The sequence below is a fragment of the Acipenser ruthenus genome, chromosome 44, assembly GCF_902713425.1.
Source record: "Acipenser ruthenus chromosome 44, fAciRut3.2 maternal haplotype, whole genome shotgun sequence".
Classification (NCBI taxonomy): domain Eukaryota; kingdom Metazoa; phylum Chordata; class Actinopteri; order Acipenseriformes; family Acipenseridae; genus Acipenser; species Acipenser ruthenus.
The window spans coordinates 5,456,257-5,470,675 of NC_081232.1; the positions used below are offsets into that span (position 1 = coordinate 5,456,257).

General features: G+C 43.6%; 40 non-coding genes and 24 pseudogenes across 40 annotated transcripts; all 64 read right to left on the reverse strand.

Moving 5' to 3' along the window:
- Nucleotides 1–3: 3 nt before the first annotated feature.
- Nucleotides 4–122, reverse strand: LOC131712438 (5S ribosomal RNA). The gene has a single exon (XR_009314330.1). It is a non-coding gene; the product is annotated as a 5S ribosomal RNA (ribosomal RNA).
- Nucleotides 123–236: 114 nt separating this feature from the next.
- Nucleotides 237–355, reverse strand: LOC131719519 (5S ribosomal RNA). The gene has a single exon (XR_009318418.1). It is a non-coding gene; the product is annotated as a 5S ribosomal RNA (ribosomal RNA).
- A 100-nt stretch (nucleotides 356–455) lies between these two features.
- Nucleotides 456–574, reverse strand: LOC131712333 (5S ribosomal RNA). Its single transcript, XR_009314228.1, has one exon. It is a non-coding gene; the product is annotated as a 5S ribosomal RNA (ribosomal RNA).
- A 100-nt stretch (nucleotides 575–674) lies between these two features.
- Nucleotides 675–783, reverse strand: LOC131715179 (5S ribosomal RNA; annotated as a pseudogene).
- Nucleotides 784–883: 100 nt separating this feature from the next.
- On the reverse strand, nucleotides 884–992 carry LOC131715180 (5S ribosomal RNA; annotated as a pseudogene).
- A 114-nt stretch (nucleotides 993–1,106) lies between these two features.
- LOC131713186 (5S ribosomal RNA) lies at nucleotides 1,107–1,225 on the reverse strand. Its single transcript, XR_009315070.1, has one exon. It is a non-coding gene; the product is annotated as a 5S ribosomal RNA (ribosomal RNA).
- A 100-nt stretch (nucleotides 1,226–1,325) lies between these two features.
- On the reverse strand, nucleotides 1,326–1,444 carry LOC131713459 (5S ribosomal RNA; annotated as a pseudogene).
- Nucleotides 1,445–1,544: 100 nt separating this feature from the next.
- On the reverse strand, nucleotides 1,545–1,663 carry LOC131718927 (5S ribosomal RNA). The gene has a single exon (XR_009317823.1). It is a non-coding gene; the product is annotated as a 5S ribosomal RNA (ribosomal RNA).
- A 100-nt stretch (nucleotides 1,664–1,763) lies between these two features.
- Nucleotides 1,764–1,872, reverse strand: LOC131715637 (5S ribosomal RNA; annotated as a pseudogene).
- Nucleotides 1,873–1,972: 100 nt separating this feature from the next.
- Nucleotides 1,973–2,091, reverse strand: LOC131718938 (5S ribosomal RNA). Its single transcript, XR_009317834.1, has one exon. It is a non-coding gene; the product is annotated as a 5S ribosomal RNA (ribosomal RNA).
- Nucleotides 2,092–2,205: 114 nt separating this feature from the next.
- LOC131711685 (5S ribosomal RNA) lies at nucleotides 2,206–2,324 on the reverse strand. Its single transcript, XR_009313573.1, has one exon. It is a non-coding gene; the product is annotated as a 5S ribosomal RNA (ribosomal RNA).
- Nucleotides 2,325–2,424: 100 nt separating this feature from the next.
- Nucleotides 2,425–2,543, reverse strand: LOC131715336 (5S ribosomal RNA). The gene has a single exon (XR_009315312.1). It is a non-coding gene; the product is annotated as a 5S ribosomal RNA (ribosomal RNA).
- A 100-nt stretch (nucleotides 2,544–2,643) lies between these two features.
- LOC131710721 (5S ribosomal RNA) lies at nucleotides 2,644–2,762 on the reverse strand. Its single transcript, XR_009312603.1, has one exon. It is a non-coding gene; the product is annotated as a 5S ribosomal RNA (ribosomal RNA).
- A 100-nt stretch (nucleotides 2,763–2,862) lies between these two features.
- Nucleotides 2,863–2,981, reverse strand: LOC131719520 (5S ribosomal RNA). The gene has a single exon (XR_009318419.1). It is a non-coding gene; the product is annotated as a 5S ribosomal RNA (ribosomal RNA).
- Nucleotides 2,982–3,095: 114 nt separating this feature from the next.
- LOC131710268 (5S ribosomal RNA) lies at nucleotides 3,096–3,214 on the reverse strand. The gene has a single exon (XR_009312140.1). It is a non-coding gene; the product is annotated as a 5S ribosomal RNA (ribosomal RNA).
- A 100-nt stretch (nucleotides 3,215–3,314) lies between these two features.
- On the reverse strand, nucleotides 3,315–3,433 carry LOC131719521 (5S ribosomal RNA). Its single transcript, XR_009318420.1, has one exon. It is a non-coding gene; the product is annotated as a 5S ribosomal RNA (ribosomal RNA).
- Nucleotides 3,434–3,547: 114 nt separating this feature from the next.
- On the reverse strand, nucleotides 3,548–3,666 carry LOC131719522 (5S ribosomal RNA). Its single transcript, XR_009318421.1, has one exon. It is a non-coding gene; the product is annotated as a 5S ribosomal RNA (ribosomal RNA).
- Nucleotides 3,667–3,780: 114 nt separating this feature from the next.
- On the reverse strand, nucleotides 3,781–3,889 carry LOC131715181 (5S ribosomal RNA; annotated as a pseudogene).
- Nucleotides 3,890–4,003: 114 nt separating this feature from the next.
- On the reverse strand, nucleotides 4,004–4,132 carry LOC131713668 (5S ribosomal RNA; annotated as a pseudogene).
- Nucleotides 4,133–4,246: 114 nt separating this feature from the next.
- Nucleotides 4,247–4,365, reverse strand: LOC131710746 (5S ribosomal RNA). Its single transcript, XR_009312628.1, has one exon. It is a non-coding gene; the product is annotated as a 5S ribosomal RNA (ribosomal RNA).
- Nucleotides 4,366–4,465: 100 nt separating this feature from the next.
- On the reverse strand, nucleotides 4,466–4,584 carry LOC131713192 (5S ribosomal RNA). Its single transcript, XR_009315076.1, has one exon. It is a non-coding gene; the product is annotated as a 5S ribosomal RNA (ribosomal RNA).
- Nucleotides 4,585–4,684: 100 nt separating this feature from the next.
- LOC131719523 (5S ribosomal RNA) lies at nucleotides 4,685–4,803 on the reverse strand. Its single transcript, XR_009318422.1, has one exon. It is a non-coding gene; the product is annotated as a 5S ribosomal RNA (ribosomal RNA).
- A 100-nt stretch (nucleotides 4,804–4,903) lies between these two features.
- Nucleotides 4,904–5,022, reverse strand: LOC131714118 (5S ribosomal RNA; annotated as a pseudogene).
- A 114-nt stretch (nucleotides 5,023–5,136) lies between these two features.
- LOC131715182 (5S ribosomal RNA) lies at nucleotides 5,137–5,245 on the reverse strand (annotated as a pseudogene).
- A 100-nt stretch (nucleotides 5,246–5,345) lies between these two features.
- Nucleotides 5,346–5,464, reverse strand: LOC131709743 (5S ribosomal RNA). The gene has a single exon (XR_009311605.1). It is a non-coding gene; the product is annotated as a 5S ribosomal RNA (ribosomal RNA).
- Nucleotides 5,465–5,578: 114 nt separating this feature from the next.
- LOC131712223 (5S ribosomal RNA) lies at nucleotides 5,579–5,697 on the reverse strand. The gene has a single exon (XR_009314116.1). It is a non-coding gene; the product is annotated as a 5S ribosomal RNA (ribosomal RNA).
- A 114-nt stretch (nucleotides 5,698–5,811) lies between these two features.
- LOC131713546 (5S ribosomal RNA) lies at nucleotides 5,812–5,930 on the reverse strand (annotated as a pseudogene).
- A 114-nt stretch (nucleotides 5,931–6,044) lies between these two features.
- LOC131712450 (5S ribosomal RNA) lies at nucleotides 6,045–6,163 on the reverse strand. The gene has a single exon (XR_009314341.1). It is a non-coding gene; the product is annotated as a 5S ribosomal RNA (ribosomal RNA).
- Nucleotides 6,164–6,263: 100 nt separating this feature from the next.
- LOC131713940 (5S ribosomal RNA) lies at nucleotides 6,264–6,392 on the reverse strand (annotated as a pseudogene).
- Nucleotides 6,393–6,492: 100 nt separating this feature from the next.
- Nucleotides 6,493–6,601, reverse strand: LOC131716318 (5S ribosomal RNA; annotated as a pseudogene).
- Nucleotides 6,602–6,715: 114 nt separating this feature from the next.
- LOC131720683 (5S ribosomal RNA) lies at nucleotides 6,716–6,834 on the reverse strand. The gene has a single exon (XR_009319580.1). It is a non-coding gene; the product is annotated as a 5S ribosomal RNA (ribosomal RNA).
- A 100-nt stretch (nucleotides 6,835–6,934) lies between these two features.
- Nucleotides 6,935–7,043, reverse strand: LOC131715810 (5S ribosomal RNA; annotated as a pseudogene).
- A 111-nt stretch (nucleotides 7,044–7,154) lies between these two features.
- LOC131713887 (5S ribosomal RNA) lies at nucleotides 7,155–7,273 on the reverse strand (annotated as a pseudogene).
- Nucleotides 7,274–7,387: 114 nt separating this feature from the next.
- LOC131715372 (5S ribosomal RNA) lies at nucleotides 7,388–7,516 on the reverse strand (annotated as a pseudogene).
- A 100-nt stretch (nucleotides 7,517–7,616) lies between these two features.
- LOC131712982 (5S ribosomal RNA) lies at nucleotides 7,617–7,735 on the reverse strand. The gene has a single exon (XR_009314869.1). It is a non-coding gene; the product is annotated as a 5S ribosomal RNA (ribosomal RNA).
- Nucleotides 7,736–7,849: 114 nt separating this feature from the next.
- Nucleotides 7,850–7,968, reverse strand: LOC131711237 (5S ribosomal RNA). Its single transcript, XR_009313120.1, has one exon. It is a non-coding gene; the product is annotated as a 5S ribosomal RNA (ribosomal RNA).
- A 113-nt stretch (nucleotides 7,969–8,081) lies between these two features.
- On the reverse strand, nucleotides 8,082–8,200 carry LOC131719524 (5S ribosomal RNA). The gene has a single exon (XR_009318423.1). It is a non-coding gene; the product is annotated as a 5S ribosomal RNA (ribosomal RNA).
- Nucleotides 8,201–8,314: 114 nt separating this feature from the next.
- Nucleotides 8,315–8,433, reverse strand: LOC131712761 (5S ribosomal RNA). The gene has a single exon (XR_009314650.1). It is a non-coding gene; the product is annotated as a 5S ribosomal RNA (ribosomal RNA).
- Nucleotides 8,434–8,533: 100 nt separating this feature from the next.
- Nucleotides 8,534–8,652, reverse strand: LOC131712704 (5S ribosomal RNA). Its single transcript, XR_009314595.1, has one exon. It is a non-coding gene; the product is annotated as a 5S ribosomal RNA (ribosomal RNA).
- A 100-nt stretch (nucleotides 8,653–8,752) lies between these two features.
- LOC131712570 (5S ribosomal RNA) lies at nucleotides 8,753–8,871 on the reverse strand. Its single transcript, XR_009314461.1, has one exon. It is a non-coding gene; the product is annotated as a 5S ribosomal RNA (ribosomal RNA).
- Nucleotides 8,872–8,971: 100 nt separating this feature from the next.
- Nucleotides 8,972–9,100, reverse strand: LOC131714067 (5S ribosomal RNA; annotated as a pseudogene).
- Nucleotides 9,101–9,211: 111 nt separating this feature from the next.
- Nucleotides 9,212–9,330, reverse strand: LOC131719525 (5S ribosomal RNA). The gene has a single exon (XR_009318424.1). It is a non-coding gene; the product is annotated as a 5S ribosomal RNA (ribosomal RNA).
- A 114-nt stretch (nucleotides 9,331–9,444) lies between these two features.
- Nucleotides 9,445–9,553, reverse strand: LOC131715811 (5S ribosomal RNA; annotated as a pseudogene).
- Nucleotides 9,554–9,667: 114 nt separating this feature from the next.
- LOC131712672 (5S ribosomal RNA) lies at nucleotides 9,668–9,786 on the reverse strand. The gene has a single exon (XR_009314564.1). It is a non-coding gene; the product is annotated as a 5S ribosomal RNA (ribosomal RNA).
- Nucleotides 9,787–9,900: 114 nt separating this feature from the next.
- On the reverse strand, nucleotides 9,901–10,019 carry LOC131719527 (5S ribosomal RNA). Its single transcript, XR_009318426.1, has one exon. It is a non-coding gene; the product is annotated as a 5S ribosomal RNA (ribosomal RNA).
- Nucleotides 10,020–10,133: 114 nt separating this feature from the next.
- Nucleotides 10,134–10,252, reverse strand: LOC131710469 (5S ribosomal RNA). The gene has a single exon (XR_009312341.1). It is a non-coding gene; the product is annotated as a 5S ribosomal RNA (ribosomal RNA).
- Nucleotides 10,253–10,366: 114 nt separating this feature from the next.
- On the reverse strand, nucleotides 10,367–10,485 carry LOC131719528 (5S ribosomal RNA). The gene has a single exon (XR_009318427.1). It is a non-coding gene; the product is annotated as a 5S ribosomal RNA (ribosomal RNA).
- Nucleotides 10,486–10,599: 114 nt separating this feature from the next.
- On the reverse strand, nucleotides 10,600–10,718 carry LOC131710470 (5S ribosomal RNA). Its single transcript, XR_009312342.1, has one exon. It is a non-coding gene; the product is annotated as a 5S ribosomal RNA (ribosomal RNA).
- A 114-nt stretch (nucleotides 10,719–10,832) lies between these two features.
- On the reverse strand, nucleotides 10,833–10,951 carry LOC131719529 (5S ribosomal RNA). The gene has a single exon (XR_009318428.1). It is a non-coding gene; the product is annotated as a 5S ribosomal RNA (ribosomal RNA).
- Nucleotides 10,952–11,065: 114 nt separating this feature from the next.
- Nucleotides 11,066–11,184, reverse strand: LOC131713412 (5S ribosomal RNA; annotated as a pseudogene).
- A 100-nt stretch (nucleotides 11,185–11,284) lies between these two features.
- Nucleotides 11,285–11,403, reverse strand: LOC131710703 (5S ribosomal RNA). The gene has a single exon (XR_009312585.1). It is a non-coding gene; the product is annotated as a 5S ribosomal RNA (ribosomal RNA).
- Nucleotides 11,404–11,503: 100 nt separating this feature from the next.
- On the reverse strand, nucleotides 11,504–11,622 carry LOC131713218 (5S ribosomal RNA; annotated as a pseudogene).
- A 114-nt stretch (nucleotides 11,623–11,736) lies between these two features.
- LOC131712451 (5S ribosomal RNA) lies at nucleotides 11,737–11,855 on the reverse strand. Its single transcript, XR_009314342.1, has one exon. It is a non-coding gene; the product is annotated as a 5S ribosomal RNA (ribosomal RNA).
- A 114-nt stretch (nucleotides 11,856–11,969) lies between these two features.
- LOC131714165 (5S ribosomal RNA) lies at nucleotides 11,970–12,098 on the reverse strand (annotated as a pseudogene).
- Nucleotides 12,099–12,212: 114 nt separating this feature from the next.
- On the reverse strand, nucleotides 12,213–12,331 carry LOC131713545 (5S ribosomal RNA; annotated as a pseudogene).
- Nucleotides 12,332–12,431: 100 nt separating this feature from the next.
- On the reverse strand, nucleotides 12,432–12,540 carry LOC131715869 (5S ribosomal RNA; annotated as a pseudogene).
- A 114-nt stretch (nucleotides 12,541–12,654) lies between these two features.
- On the reverse strand, nucleotides 12,655–12,773 carry LOC131712426 (5S ribosomal RNA). Its single transcript, XR_009314319.1, has one exon. It is a non-coding gene; the product is annotated as a 5S ribosomal RNA (ribosomal RNA).
- Nucleotides 12,774–12,873: 100 nt separating this feature from the next.
- On the reverse strand, nucleotides 12,874–12,992 carry LOC131711933 (5S ribosomal RNA). The gene has a single exon (XR_009313822.1). It is a non-coding gene; the product is annotated as a 5S ribosomal RNA (ribosomal RNA).
- A 100-nt stretch (nucleotides 12,993–13,092) lies between these two features.
- LOC131714243 (5S ribosomal RNA) lies at nucleotides 13,093–13,211 on the reverse strand (annotated as a pseudogene).
- Nucleotides 13,212–13,311: 100 nt separating this feature from the next.
- Nucleotides 13,312–13,430, reverse strand: LOC131710704 (5S ribosomal RNA). Its single transcript, XR_009312586.1, has one exon. It is a non-coding gene; the product is annotated as a 5S ribosomal RNA (ribosomal RNA).
- Nucleotides 13,431–13,545: 115 nt separating this feature from the next.
- LOC131716067 (5S ribosomal RNA) lies at nucleotides 13,546–13,654 on the reverse strand (annotated as a pseudogene).
- A 100-nt stretch (nucleotides 13,655–13,754) lies between these two features.
- On the reverse strand, nucleotides 13,755–13,873 carry LOC131713625 (5S ribosomal RNA; annotated as a pseudogene).
- Nucleotides 13,874–13,987: 114 nt separating this feature from the next.
- On the reverse strand, nucleotides 13,988–14,106 carry LOC131711159 (5S ribosomal RNA). Its single transcript, XR_009313041.1, has one exon. It is a non-coding gene; the product is annotated as a 5S ribosomal RNA (ribosomal RNA).
- Nucleotides 14,107–14,234: 128 nt separating this feature from the next.
- On the reverse strand, nucleotides 14,235–14,353 carry LOC131710351 (5S ribosomal RNA). The gene has a single exon (XR_009312223.1). It is a non-coding gene; the product is annotated as a 5S ribosomal RNA (ribosomal RNA).
- Nucleotides 14,354–14,419: the final 66 nt, after the last annotated feature.

Genomic DNA, 14,419 nt, shown 5'->3' on the forward strand with positions numbered 1-14,419 from the left:
TAATGCCTGCAGCACTTGATATTCCCAGGTGGTCTCCCATCCAAGTACTAACCAAGCCCAACATTGCTTGGCTTCTGAGATCAAACGAGATCAGGCTTATTCAAGGGGGTGTGGCCGCAGGCGATTGCATTTCTGCTTTCATGACTTTTATGTTTAGTGAGCTGGGGGTGATTCCTCCAAAATTTCCTTTTGTCCTCCACACATTTCAATTGTAAAATGTAATTACAAAAATGTAATGCCTGCAGCACTTGATATTCCCAGGTGGTCTCCCATCCAAGTACTAACCAAGCCCAACATTGCTTAGCTTCTGAGATCAGACGAGATCAGGCTTATTCAAGGTGGTGTGGCCGCAGGCGATTGCATTTCTGCTTTCATGACTTTTATGTTTAGTGAGCTGGGGGTGATTCCTCCAAAATTTCCTTTTGTCCTCCACACATTTCAATTGTAAAATGTAATGCCTGCAGCACTTGATATTCCCAGGTGGTCTCCCATCCAATTACTAACCAAGCCCAACATTGCTTAGCTTCTGAGATCAGACGAGATCAGGCTTATTCAAGGTGGTGTGGCCGCAGGCGATTGCATTTCTGCTTTCATGACTTTTATGTTTAGTGAGCTGGGGGTGATTCCTCCAAAATTTCCTTTTGTCCTCCACACATTTCAATTGTAAAATGTAATGCCTGCAGCACTTGATATTCCCAGGTGGTCTCCCATCCAAGTACTAACCAAGCCCAACATTGCTTAGCTTCTGAGATCAGGCTTATTCAAGGTGGTGTGGCCGCAGGCGATTGCATTTCTGCTTTCATGACTTTTATGTTTAGTGAGCTGGGGGTGATTCCTCCAAAATTTCCTTTTGTCCTCCACACATTTCAATTGTAAAATGTAATGCCTGCAGCACTTGATATTCCCAGGTGGTCTCCCATCCAAGTACTAACCAAGCCCAACATTGCTTAGCTTCTGAGATCAGGCTTATTCAAGGTGGTGTGGCCGCAGGCGATTGCATTTCTGCTTTCATGACTTTTATGTTTAGTGAGCTGGGGGTGATTCCTCCAAAATTTCCTTTTGTCCTCCACACATTTCAATTGTAAAATGTAATTACAAAAATGTAATGCCTGCAGCACTTGATATTCCCAGGTGGTCTCCCATCCAAGTACTAACCAAGCCCAACATTGCTTAGCTTCTGAGATAAGACGAGATCAGGCTTATTCAAGGTGGTGTGGCCGCAGGCGATTGCATTGCTGCTTTCATGACTTTTATGTTTAGTGAGCTGGGGGTGATTCCTCCAAAATTTCCTTTTGTCCTCCACACATTTCAATTGTAAAATGTTATGCCTGCAGCACTTGATATTCCCAGGTGGTCTCCCATCCAAGTACTAACCAAGCCCAACATTGCTTAGCTTCTGAGATCAGGCGAGATCATGCTTATTCAAGGTGGTGTGGCCGCAGGCGATTGCATTTCTGCTTTCATGACTTTTATGTTTAGTGAGATGGGGGTGATTCCTCCAAAATTTCCTTTTGTCCTCCACACATTTCAATTGTAAAATGTAATGCCTGCAGCACTTGATATTCCCAGGAGGTCTCCCATCCAAGTACTAACCAAGCCCAACATTGCTTAGCTTCTGAGATCAGACGAGATCAGGCTTATTCAAGGTGGTGTGGCCGCAGGCGATTGCATTTCTGCTTTCATGACTTTTATGTTTAGTGAGCTGGGGGTGATTCCTCCAAAATTTCCTTTTGTCCTCCACACATTTCAATTGTAAAATGTAATGCCTGCAGCACTTGATATTCCCAGGTGGTCTCCCATCCAAGTACTAACCAAGCCCAACATTGCTTAGCGTCTGAGATCAGGCTTATTCAAGGTGGTGTGGCCGCAGGCGATTGCATTTCTGCTTTCATGACTTTTATGTTTAGGGAGCTGGGGGTGATTCCTCCAAAATTTCCTTTTGTCCTCCACACATTTCAATTGTAAAATGTAATGCCTGCAGCACTTGATATTCCCAGGAGGTCTCCCATCCAAGTACTAACCAAGCCCAACATTGCTTAGCTTCTGAGATCAGACGAGATCAGGCTTATTCAAGGTGGTGTGGCCGCAGGCGATTGCTTTTCTGCTTTCATGACTTTTATGTTTAGTGAGCTGGGGGTGATTCCTCCAAAATTTCCTTTTGTCCTCCACACATTTCAATTGTAAAATGTAATTACAAAAATGTAATGCCTGCAGCACTTGATATTCCCAGGTGGTCTCCCATCCAAGTACTAACCAAGCCCAACATTGCTTAGCTTCTGAGATCAGACGAGATCTGGCTTATTCAAGGTGGTGTGGCCGCAGGCGATTGCATTTCTGCTTTCATGACTTTTATGTTTAGTGAGCTGGGGGTGATTCCTCCAAAATTTCCTTTTGTCCTCCACACATTTCAATTGTAAAATGTAATGCCTGCAGCACTTGATATTCCCAGGTGGTCTCCCATCCAAGTACTAACCAAGCCCAACATTGCTTAGCTTCTGAGATCAGACGAGATCAGGCTTATTCAAAGTGGTGTGGCCGCAGGCGATTGCATTTCTGCTTTCATGACTTTTATGTTTAGTGAGCTGGGGGTGATTCCTCCAAAATTTCCTTTTGTCCTCCACACATTTCAATTGTAAAATGTAATGCCTGCAGCACTTGATATTCCCAGGTGGTCTCCCATCCAAGTACTAACCAAGCCCAACATTGCTTAGCTTCTGAGATCAGACGAGATCAGGCTTATTCAAGGTAGTGTGGCCGCAGGCGATTGCATTTCTGCTTTCATGACTTTTATGTTTAGGGAGCTGGGGGTGATTCCTCCAATATTTCCTTTTGTCCTCCACACATTTCAATTGTAAAATGTAATGCCTGCAGCACTTGATATTCCCAGGTGGTCTCCCATCCAAGTACTAACCAAGCCCAACATTGCTTAGCTTCTGAGATCAGACGAGATCAGGCTTATTCAAGGTGGTGTGGCCGCAGGCGATTGCATTTCTGCTTTCATGACTTTTATGTTTAGTGAGCTGGGGGTGATTCCTCCAAAATTTCCTTTTGTCCTCCACACATTTCAATTGTAAAATGTAATTACAAAAATGTAATGCCTGCAGCACTTGATATTCCCAGGTGGTCTCCCATCCAAGTACTAACCAAGCCCAACATTGCTTAGCTTCTGAGATCAGACGAGATCAGGCTTATTCAAGGTGGTGTAGCCGCAGGCGATTGCATTTCTGCTTTCATGACTTTTATGTTTAGTGAGCTGGGGGTGATTCCTCCAAAATTTCCTTTTGTCCTCCACACATTTCAATTGTAAAATGTAATGCCTGCAGCACTTGATATTCCCAGGTGGTCTCCCATCCAAGTACTAACCAAGCCCAACATTGCTTAGCTTCTGAGATCAGACGAGATCAGGCTTATTCAAGGTGGTGTGGCCGCAGGCGATTGCATTTCTGCTTTCATGACTTTTATGTTTAGTGAGCTGGGGGTGATTCCTCCAAAATTTCCTTTTGTCCTCCACACATTTCAATTGTAAAATGTAATTACAAAAATGTAATGCCTGCAGCACTTGATATTCCCAGGTGGTCTCCCATCCAAGTACTAACCAAGCCCAACATTGCTTAGCTTCTGAGATCAGACGAGATCAGGCTTATTCAAGGTGGTGTGGCCGCAGGCGATTGCATTTCTGCTTTCATGACTTTTATGTTTAGTGAGCTGGGGGTGATTCCTCCAAAATTTCCTTTTGTCCTCCACACATTTCAATTGTAAAATGTCATTACAAAAATGTAATGCCTGCAGCACTTGATATTCCCAGGTGGTCTCCCATCCAAGTACTAACCAAGCCCAACATTGCTTAGCTTCTGAGATCAGGCTTATTCAAGGTGGTGTGGCCGCAGGCGATTGCATTTCTGCTTTCATGACTTTTATGTTTAGTGAGCTGGGGGTGATTCCTCCAAAATTTCCTTTTGTCCTCCACACATTTCAATTGTAAAATGTCATTACAAAAATGTAATGCCTGCAGCACTTGATATTCCCAGGTGGTCTCCCATCGTAGTACTAACCAAGCCCAACATTGCTTAGCTTCTGAGATCAGACGAGATCAGACGAGATCAGGCTTATTCAAGGTGGTGTGGCCGCAGGCGATTGCATTTCTGCTTTCATGACTTTTATGTTTAGTGAGCTGGGGGTGATTCCTCCAAAATTTCCTTTTGTCCTCCACACATTTCAATTGTAAAATGTAATTACAAAAATGTAATGCCTGCAGTACTTGATATTCCCAGGTGGTCTCCCATCCAAGTACTAACCAAGCCCAACATTGCTTAGCTTCTGAGATCAGACGAGATCAGGCTTATTCAAGGTGGTGTGGCCGCAGGCGATTGCATTTCTGCTTTCATGACTTTTATGTTTAGTGAGCTGGGGGTGATTCCTCCAAAATTTCCTTTTGGCCTCCACACATTTCAATTGTAAAATGTAATGCCGGCAGCACTTGATATTCCCAGGTGGTCTCCCATCCAAGTACTAATAAAGCCCAACATTGCTTAGCTTCTGAGATCAGACGAGATCAGGCTTATTCAAGGTGGTGTGGCCGCAGGCGATTGCATTTCTGCTTTCATGACTTTTATGTTTAGTGAGCTGGGGGTGAGTCCTCCAAAATTTCCTTTTGTCCTCCACACATTTCAATTGTAAAATGTAATGCCTGCAGCACTTGATATTCCCAGGTGGTCTCCCATCCAAGTACTAACCAAGCCCAACATTGCTTAGCTTCTGAGATCAGACGAGATCAGGCTTATTCAAGGTGGTGTGGCCGCAGGCGATTGCATTTCTGCTTTCATGACTTTTATGTTTAGTGAGCTGGGGGTGATTCCTCCAAAATTTCCTTTTGTCCTCCACACATTTCAATTGTAAAATGTAATGCCTGCAGCACTTGATATTCCCAGGTGGTCTCCCATCCAATTACTAACCAAGCCCAACATTGCTTAGCTTCTAAGAGCAGACGAGATCAGGCTTATTCAAGGTGGTGTGGCCGCAGGCGATTGCATTTCTGCTTTCATGACTTTTATGTTTAGTGAGCTGGGGGTGATTCCTCCAAAATTTCCTTTTGTCCTCCACACATTTCAATTGTAAAATGTAATTACAAAAATGTAATGCCTGCAGCACTTGATATTCCCAGGTGGTCTCCCATCCAAGTACTAACCAAGCCCAACATTGCTTAGCTTCTGAGATCAGGCTTATTCAAGGTGGTGTGGCCGCAGGCGATTGCATTGCTCCTTTCATGACTTTTATGTTTAGTGAGCTGGGGGTGATTCCTCCAAAATTTCCTTTTGTCCTCCACACATTTCAATTGTAAAATGTAATGCCTGCAGCACTTGAGATTCCCAGGTGGTCTCCCATCCAAGTACTAACCAAGCCCAACATTGCTTAGCTTCTGAGATCAGACGAGATCAGGCTTATTCAAGGTGGTGTGGCCGCAGGCGATTGCATTTCTGCTTTCATGACTTTTATGTTTAGTGAGCTGGGGGTGATTCCTCCAAAATTTCCTTTTGTCCTCCACACATTTCAATTGTAAAATGTAATTACAAAAATGTAATGCCTGCAGAACTTGATATTCCCAGGTGGTCTCCCATCCAAGTACTAACCAAGCCCAACATTGCTTAGCTTCTGAGATCAGACGAGATCAGGCTTATTCAAGGTGGTGTGGCCGCAGGCGATTGCATTTCTGCTTTCATGACTTTTATGTTTAGTGAGCTGGGGGTGATTCCTCCAAAATTTCCTTTTGTCCTCCACACATTTCAATTGTAAAATGTAATTACAAAAATGTAATGCCTGCAGCACTTGATATTCCCAGGTGGTCTCCCATCCAAGTACTAACCAAGGCCAACATTGCTTAGCTTCTGAGATCAGACGAGATCAGGCTTATTCAAGGTGGTGTGGCCGCAGGGGATTGCATTTCTGCTTTCATGACTTTTATGTTTAGTGAGCTGGGGGTGATTCCTCTAAAATTTCCTTTTGTCCTCCACACATTTCAATTGTAAAATGTAATTACAAAAATGTAATGCCTGCAGCACTTGATATTCCCAGGTGGTCTCCCATCCAAGTACTAACCAAGCCCAACATTGCTTAGCCTCTGAGATCAGACGAGATCAGGCTTATTCAAGGTGGTGTGGCCACAGGCGATTGCCTTTCTGCTTTCATGACTTTTATGTTTAGTGAGCTGGGGGTGATTCCTCCAAAATTTCCTTTTGTCCTCCACACATTTCAATTGTAAAATGTAATGCCTGCAGCACTTGATATTCCCATGTGGTCTCCCATCCAAGTACTAACCAAGCCCAACATTGCTTAGCTTCTGAGATCAGACGAGATCAGGCGAGATCAGGCTTATTCAAGGTGGTGTTGCCGCAGGCGATTGCAGTTCTGCTTTCATGACTTTTATGTTTAGTGAGCTGGGGGTGATTCCTCCAAAATTTCCTTTTGTCCTCCACACATTTCAATTGTAAAATGTAATGCCTGCAGCACTTGATATTTCCAGGTGGTCTCCCATCCAAGTACTAACCAAGCCCAACATTGCTTAGCTTCTGAGATCAGACTTATTCAAGGTGGTGTGGCCGCAGGCGCTTGCATTTCTGCTTTCATGACTTTTATGTTTAGTGAGCTGGGGGTGATTCCTCCAAAATTTCCTTTTGTCCTCCACACATTTCAATTGTAAAATGTAATTACAAAAATGTAATGCCTGCAGCACTTGATATTCCCAGGTGGTCTCCCATCCAAGTACTAACCAAGCCCAACATTGCTTAGCTTCTGAGATCAGACGAGATCAGGCTTATTCAAGGTGGTGTGGCTGCAGGCGATTGCATTTCTGCTTTCATGACTTTTATGTTTAGTGAGCTGGGGGTGATTCCTCCAAAATTTCCTTTTGTCCTCCACACATTTCAATTGTAAAATGTAATGCCTGCAGCACTTGATATTCCCAGGTGGTCTCCCATCCAAGTACTAACCAAGCCCAACATTGCTTAGCTTCTGAGATCAGACTTATTCAAGGTGGTGTGGCCGCAGGCGATTGCATTTCTGCTTTCATGACTTTTATGTTTAGTGAGCTGGGGGTGATTCCTCCAAAATTTCCTTTTGTCCACACATTTCAATTGTAAAATGTAATTACAAAAATGTAATGCCTGCAGCACTTGATATTCCCAGGTGGTCTCCCATGCAAGTACTAACCAAGGCCAACATTGCTTAGCTTCTGAGATCAGACGAGTTCAGGCTTATTCAAGGTGGTGTGGCCGCAGGCGATTGCATTTCTGCTTTCATGACTTTTATATTTAGTGAGCTGGGGGTGAGTCCTCCAAAATTTCCTTTTGTCCTCCACACATTTCAATTGTAAAATGTAATTACAAAAATGTAATTCCTGCAGCACTTGATATTCCCAGGCGGTCTCCCATCCAAGTACTAACCAAGCCCAACCAAGCCCAACATTGCTTAGCTTCTGAGATCAGACGAGATCAGGCTTATTCAAGGTGGTGAGGCCGCAGGCGATTGCATTTCTGCTTTCATGACTTTTATGTTTAGTGAGCTGGGGGTGATTCCTCCAAAATTTCCTTTTGTCCTCCACACATTTCAATTGTAAAATGTAATGCCTGCAGCACTTGATATTCCCAGGTTGTCTCCCATCCAAGTACTAACCAAGCCCAACATTGCTTAGCTTCTGAGATCAGACGAGATCAGGCTTATTCAAGGTGGTGTGGCCGCAGGCGATTGCAGTTCTGCTTTCATGACTTTTATGTTTAGTGAGCTGGGGGTGATTCCTCCAAAATTTCCTTTTGTCCTCCACACATTTCAATTGTAAAATGTAATTACAAAAATGTAATGCCTGCAACACTTGATATTCCCAGTTGGTCTCCCATCCAAGTACTAACCAAGCCCAACATTGCTTAGCTTCTGAGATCAGATGAGATCAGGCTTATTCAAGGTGGTGTGGCCGCAGGCGATTGCATTTCTGCTTTCATGACTTTTATGTTTAGTGAGCTGGGGGTGATTCCTCCAAAATTTCCTTTGTCCGCCACACATTTCAATTGTAAAATGTAATTACTAAAATGTAATGCCTGCAGCACTTGATATTCCCAGGTGGTCTCCCATCCAAGTACTAACCAAGCCCAACATTGCTTAGCTTCTGAGATCAGACGAGATCAGGCTTATTCAAGGTGGTGTGGCCGCAGGCGACTGCATTTCTGCTTTCATGACTTTTATGTTTAGTGAGCTGGGGGTGATTCCTCCAAAATTTCCTTTTGTCCTCCACACATTTCAATTGTAAAATGTAATTACAAAAATGTAATGCCTGCAGCACTTGATATTCCCAGGTGGTCTCCCATCCAAGTACTAACCAAGCCCAACATTGCTTAGCCTCTGAGATCAGACGAGATCAGGCTTATTCAAGGTGGTGTTGCCGCAGGCGATTGCAGTTCTGCTTTCATGACTTTTATGTTTAGTGAGCTGGGGGTGATTCCTCCAAAATTTCCTTTTGTCCTCCACACATTTCAATTGTAAAATGTAATGCCTGCAGCACTTGATATTCCCAGGTGATCTCCCATCCAAGTACTAACCAAGCCCAACATTGCTTAGCTTCTGAGATCAGACGAGATCAGGCTTATTCAAGGTGGTTTGGCCGCAGGAGATTGGAGTTCTGCTTTCATGACTTTTATGTTTAGTGAGCTGGGGGTGACTCCTCCAAAATTTCCTTTTGTCCTCCACACATTTCAATTGTAAAATGTAATGCCTGCAGCACTTGATATTCCCAGGTGGTCTCCCATGCAAGTACTAACCAAGCCCAACATTGCTTAGCTTCTGAGATCAGACGAGATCAGGCTTATTCAAGGTGGTTTGGCCGCAGGAGATTGGAGTTCTGCTTTCATGACTTTTATGTTTAGTGAGCTGGGGGTGACTCCTCCAAAATTTCCTTTTGTCCTCCACACATTTCAATTGTAAAATGTAATGCCTGCAGCACTTGATATTCCCAGGTGGTCTCCCATCCAAGTACTAACCAAGCCCAACATTGCTTAGCTTCTGAGATCAGACGAGATCAGGCGAGATCAGGCTTATTCAAGGTGGTGTGGCCGCAGGGGACTGCATTTCTGCTTTCATGACTTTTATGTTTAGTGAGCTGGGGTTGATTCCTCCAAAATTTCCTTTTGTCCACACATTTCAATTGTATAATGTAATTACAAAAATGTAATGCCTGCAGCACTTGATATTCCCAGGTGGTCTCCCATCCAAGTACTAACCAAGCCCAACATTGCTTAGCTTCTGAGATCAGACGAGATCAGGCTTATTCAAGGTGGTGTGGCCGCAGGCAATTGCATTTCTGCTTTCATGACTTTTATGTTTAGTGAGCTGGGGGTGATTCCTCCAAAATTTCCTTTTGTCCTACACACATTTCAATTGTAAAATGTAATTACAAAAATGTAATGCCTGCAGCACTTGATATTCCCAGGTGGTCTCCCATCCAAGTACTAACCAAGCCCAACATTGCTTAGCTTCTGAGATCAGACTTATTCAAGGTGGTGTGGCCGCAGGCGATTGCAGTTCTGCTTTCATGACTTTTATGTTTAGTGAGCTGGGGGTGATTCCTCCAAAATTTCCTTTTGTCCTCCACACATTTCAATTGTAAAATGTAATTACAAAAATGTAATGCCTGCAGTACTTAATATTCCCAGGTGGTCTCCCATCCAAGTACTAACCAAGCCCAACATTGCTTAGCTTCTGAGATCAGACGAGATCAGGCTTATTCAAGGTGGTGTGGCCGCAGGCGATTGCAGTTCTGCTTTCATGACTTTTATGTTTAGTGAGCTGGGGGTGATTCCTCCAAAATTTCCTTTTGTCCTACACACATTTCAATTGTAAAATGTAATTACAAAAATGTAATGCCTGCAGCACTTGATATTCCCAGGTGGTCTCCCATCCAAGTACTAACCAAGCCCAACATTGCTTAGCTTCTGAGATCAGACGAGATCAGGCTTATTCAAGGTGGTGTGGCCGCAGGCAATTGCATTTCTGCTTTCATGGCTTTTATGTTTAGTGAGCTGGGGGTGATTCCTCCAAAATTTCCTTTTGTCCTCCACACATTTCAATTGTAAAATGTAATTACAAAAATGTAATGCCTGCAACACTTGATATTCCCAGGTGGTCTCCCATCCAAGTACTAACCAAGCCCAACATTGCTTAGCTTCTGAGATCAGACGAGATCAGGCTTATTCAAGGTGGTGTGGCCGCAGGCGATTGCAGTTCTGCTTTCATGACTTTTATGTTTAGTGAGCTGGGGGTGATTCCTCCAAAATTTCCTTTTGTCCTACACACATTTCAATTGTAAAATGTAATTACAAAAATGTAATGCCTGCAGCACTTGATATTCCCAGGTGGTCTCCCATCCAAGTACTAACCAAGCCCAACATTGCTTAGCTTCTGAGATCAGACGAGATCAGGCTTATTCAAGGTGGTGTGGCCGCAGGCAATTGCATTTCTGCTTTCATGGCTTTTATGTTTAGTGAGCTGGGGGTGATTCCTCCAAAATTTCCTTTTGTCCTCCACACATTTCAATTGTAAAATGTAATTACAAAAATGTAATGCCTGCAACACTTGATATTCCCAGGTGGTCTCCCATCCAAGTACTAACCAAGCCCAACATTGCTTAGCTTCTGAGATCAGACGAGATCAGGCTTATTCAAGGTGGTGTGGCCGCAGGCGATTGCATTTCTGCTTTCATGACTTTTATGTTTAGTGAGCTGGGGGTGATTCCTCCAAAATTTCCTTTTGTCCTCCACACATTTCAATTGTAAAATGTAATTACAAAAATGTAATGCCTGCAGCACTTGATATTCCCAGGTGGTCTCCCATCCAAGTACTAACCAAGCCCAACATTGCTTAGCTTCTGAGATCAGACGAGATCAGGCTTATTCAAGGTGGTGTGGCCGCAGGCGACTGCATTTCTGCTTTCATGACTTTTATGTTTAGTGAGCTGGGGGTGATTCCTCCAAAATTTCCTTTTGTCCTCCACACATTTCAATTGTAAAATGAAATTACAAAAATGTAATGCCTGCAGCACTTGATATTCCCAGGTGGTCTCCCATCCAAGTACTAACCAAGCCCATTATTGCTTAGCTTCTGAGATCAGACGAGATCAGGCTTATTCAAGGTGGTGTTGCCGCAGGCGATTGCAGTTCTGCTTTCATGACTTTTATGTTTAGTGAGCTGGGGGTGATTCCTCCAAAATTTCCTTTTGTCCTCCACACATTTCAATTGTAAAATGTAATGCCTGCAGCACTTGATATTCCCAGGTGGTCTCCCATCCAAGTACTAACCAAGCCCAACATTGCTTAGCTTCTGAGATCAGACGAGATCAGGCTTATTCAAGGTGGTGTGGCCGCAGGAGATTGGAGTTCTGCTTTCATGACTTTTATGTTTAGTGAGCTGGGGGTGACTCCTCCAAAATTTCCTTTTGTCCTCCACACATTTCAATTGTAAAATGTAATGCCTGCAGCACTTGATATTCCCAGGTGGTCTCCCATGCAAGTACTAACCAAGGCCAACATTGCTTAGCTTCTGAGATCAGACGAGATCAGGCTTATTCAAGGTGGTGTGGCCGCAGGCGACTGCATTTCTGCTTTCATGACTTTTATGTTTAGTGAGCTGGGGGTGATTCCTCCAAAATTTCCTTTTGTCCTCCACACATTTCAATTGTAAAATGTAATTACAAAAATGTAATGCCTGCAGCACTTGATATTCCCAGGTGGTCTCCCATCCAAGTACTAACCAAGCCCAACATTGCTTAGCCTCTGAGATCAGACGAGATCAGGCTTATTCAAGGTGGTGTGGCCACAGGCGATTGCCTTTCTGCTTTCATGACTTTTATGTTTAGTGAGCTGGGGGTGATTCCTCCAAAATTTCCTTTTGTCCTCCACATATTTCAATTGCAAAATGTAATTACAAAAATGTAATGCCTGCAGCACTTGATATTCCCAGGTGGTCTCCCATCCAAGTACTAACCAAGCTCAACATTGCTTAGCTTCTGAGATCAGACGAGATCAGGCGAGATCAGGCTTATTCAAGGTGGTGTGGCCGCAGGCGATTGCATTCCTGCTTTCATGACTTTTATGTTTAGTGAGCTGGGGGTGATTCCTCCAAAATTTCCTTTTGTCCTCCACACATTTCAAATGTAAAATGTAATTACAAAAATGTAATGCCTGCAGCACTTGATATTCCCAGGTGGAATCCCATCCAAGTACTAACCAAGCCCAATATTGCTTAGCTTCTGAGATCAGACGAGATCAGGCTTATTCAAGGTGGTGTGGCCGCAGGCGATTGCATTACTGCTTTCATGAATTTTATGTTTAGTGAGCTGGGGGTGATTCCTCCAAAATTTCCTTTTGTCCTCCACACATTTCAATTGTAAAATGTAATGCCTGCAGCACTTGATATTCCCAGGTGGTCTCCCATCCAAGTACTAACCAAGCCCAACATTGCTTAGCTTCTAAGATCAGGCTTATTCAAGGTGGTGTGGCCGCAGGCGATTGCATTTCTGCTTTCATGACTTTTATGTTTAGTGAGCTGGGGGTGATTCCTCCAAAATTTCCTTTTGTCCTCCACACATTTCAATTGTAAAATGTAAATACAAAAATGTAATGCCTGCAGCACTTGATATTCCCAGGTGGTCTCCCATCCAAGTACTAACCAAGCCCAACTTTGCTTAGCTTCTGAGATCAGACGAGATCAGGCTTATTCAAGGTGTTGTGGCCGCAGGCGATTGCATTGCTGCTTTCATGACTTTTATGTTTAGTGAGCTGGGGGTGATTCCTCCAAAATTTCCTTTTGTCCTCCACACATTTCAATTGTAAAATGTAATACCTGCAGCACTTGATATTCCCAGGTGGTCTCCCATCCAAGTACTAACCAAGCCCAACATTGCTTAGCTTCTGAGATCAGACGAGATCAGGCTTATTAAAGGTGGTGTGGCCGCAGGCGGTTGCATTTCTGCTTTCATGACTTTTATGTTTAGTGAGCTGGGGGTGATTCCTCCAAAATTTCCTTTTGTCCTCCACACATTTCAATTGTAAAATGTAATGCCTGCAGCACTTGATATTCCCAGGTGGTCTCCCATCCAAGTACTAACAAAGCCAAACATTACTTAGCTTCTGAGATCAGACGAGATCAGGCTTATTCAAGGTGGTGTGGCCGCAGGCGATTGCATTTCTGCTTTCATGACTTTTATGTTTAGTGAGCTGGGGGTGATTCCTCCAAAATTTCCTTTTCTCCTCCACACATTTCAATTGTAAAATGTAATGCCTGCAGCACTTGATATTCCCAGGTGGTCTCCCATCCAAGTACTAACCAAGCCCAACATTGCTTAGCTTCTGAGATCAGACGAGATCAGGCTTATTCAAGGTGGTGTGGCCGCAGGAGATTGGAATTCTGCTTTCATGACTTTTATGTTTAGTGAGCTGGGGGTGATTTCCTCCAAAATTTCCTTTTGTCCTCCACACCTTTCAATTGTAAAATGTAATTACAAAAATGTAATGCCTGCAGCACTTGATATTCCCAGGTGGTCTCCCATCCAAATACTAACCAAGCCCAACATTGCTTAGCTTCTGAGATCAGGCTTATTCAAGGTGGTGTGGCCACAGGCGATTGCGTTTCTGCTTTCATGACTTTTATGTTTAGTGAGCTGGGGGTGATTCTTCCAAAATTTCCTTTTGTCCTACACACATTTCAATTGTAAAATGTAATGCCTGCAGCACTTGATATTCCCAGGTGGTCTTCCATCCAAGTACTAACCAAGCCCAACATTGCTTAGCTTCTGAAATCAGACGAGATCAGGCTTATTCAAGGTGGTGTGGCCGCAGGAGATTGCATTTCTGCTTTCATGACTTTTATGTTTAGTGAGCTGGGGGTGATTCCTCCAAAATTTCCTTTTGTCGTCCACACATTTCAATTGTAAAATGTAATTACAAAAATGTAATGCCTGCAGCACTTGATATTCCCAGGTGGTCTCCCATCCAAATACTAACCAAGCCCAACATTGCTTAGCTTCTGAGATCAGACGAGATCAGGCTTATTCAAGGTGGTGTGGCCGCAGGCGATTGCGTTACTGCTTTCATGACTTTTATGTTTAGTGAGCTGGGGGTGATTCCTCCAAAATTTCCTTTTGTCCTCCACACATTTCAATTGTAAAATGTAATAACAAAAATGTAATTACAAAAATGTAATGCCTGCAGCACTTGATATTCCCAGGTGGTCTCCCATCCAAGTACTAACCAAGCCCAACATTGCTTAGCTTCTGAGATCAGACGAGATCAGGCTGATTCAAGGTGGTGTGGCCGCAGGCGATTGCATTTCTGCTTTCATGACTTTTATGTTTAGTGAGCTGGGGGTGATTCCTCCAAAATTTCCT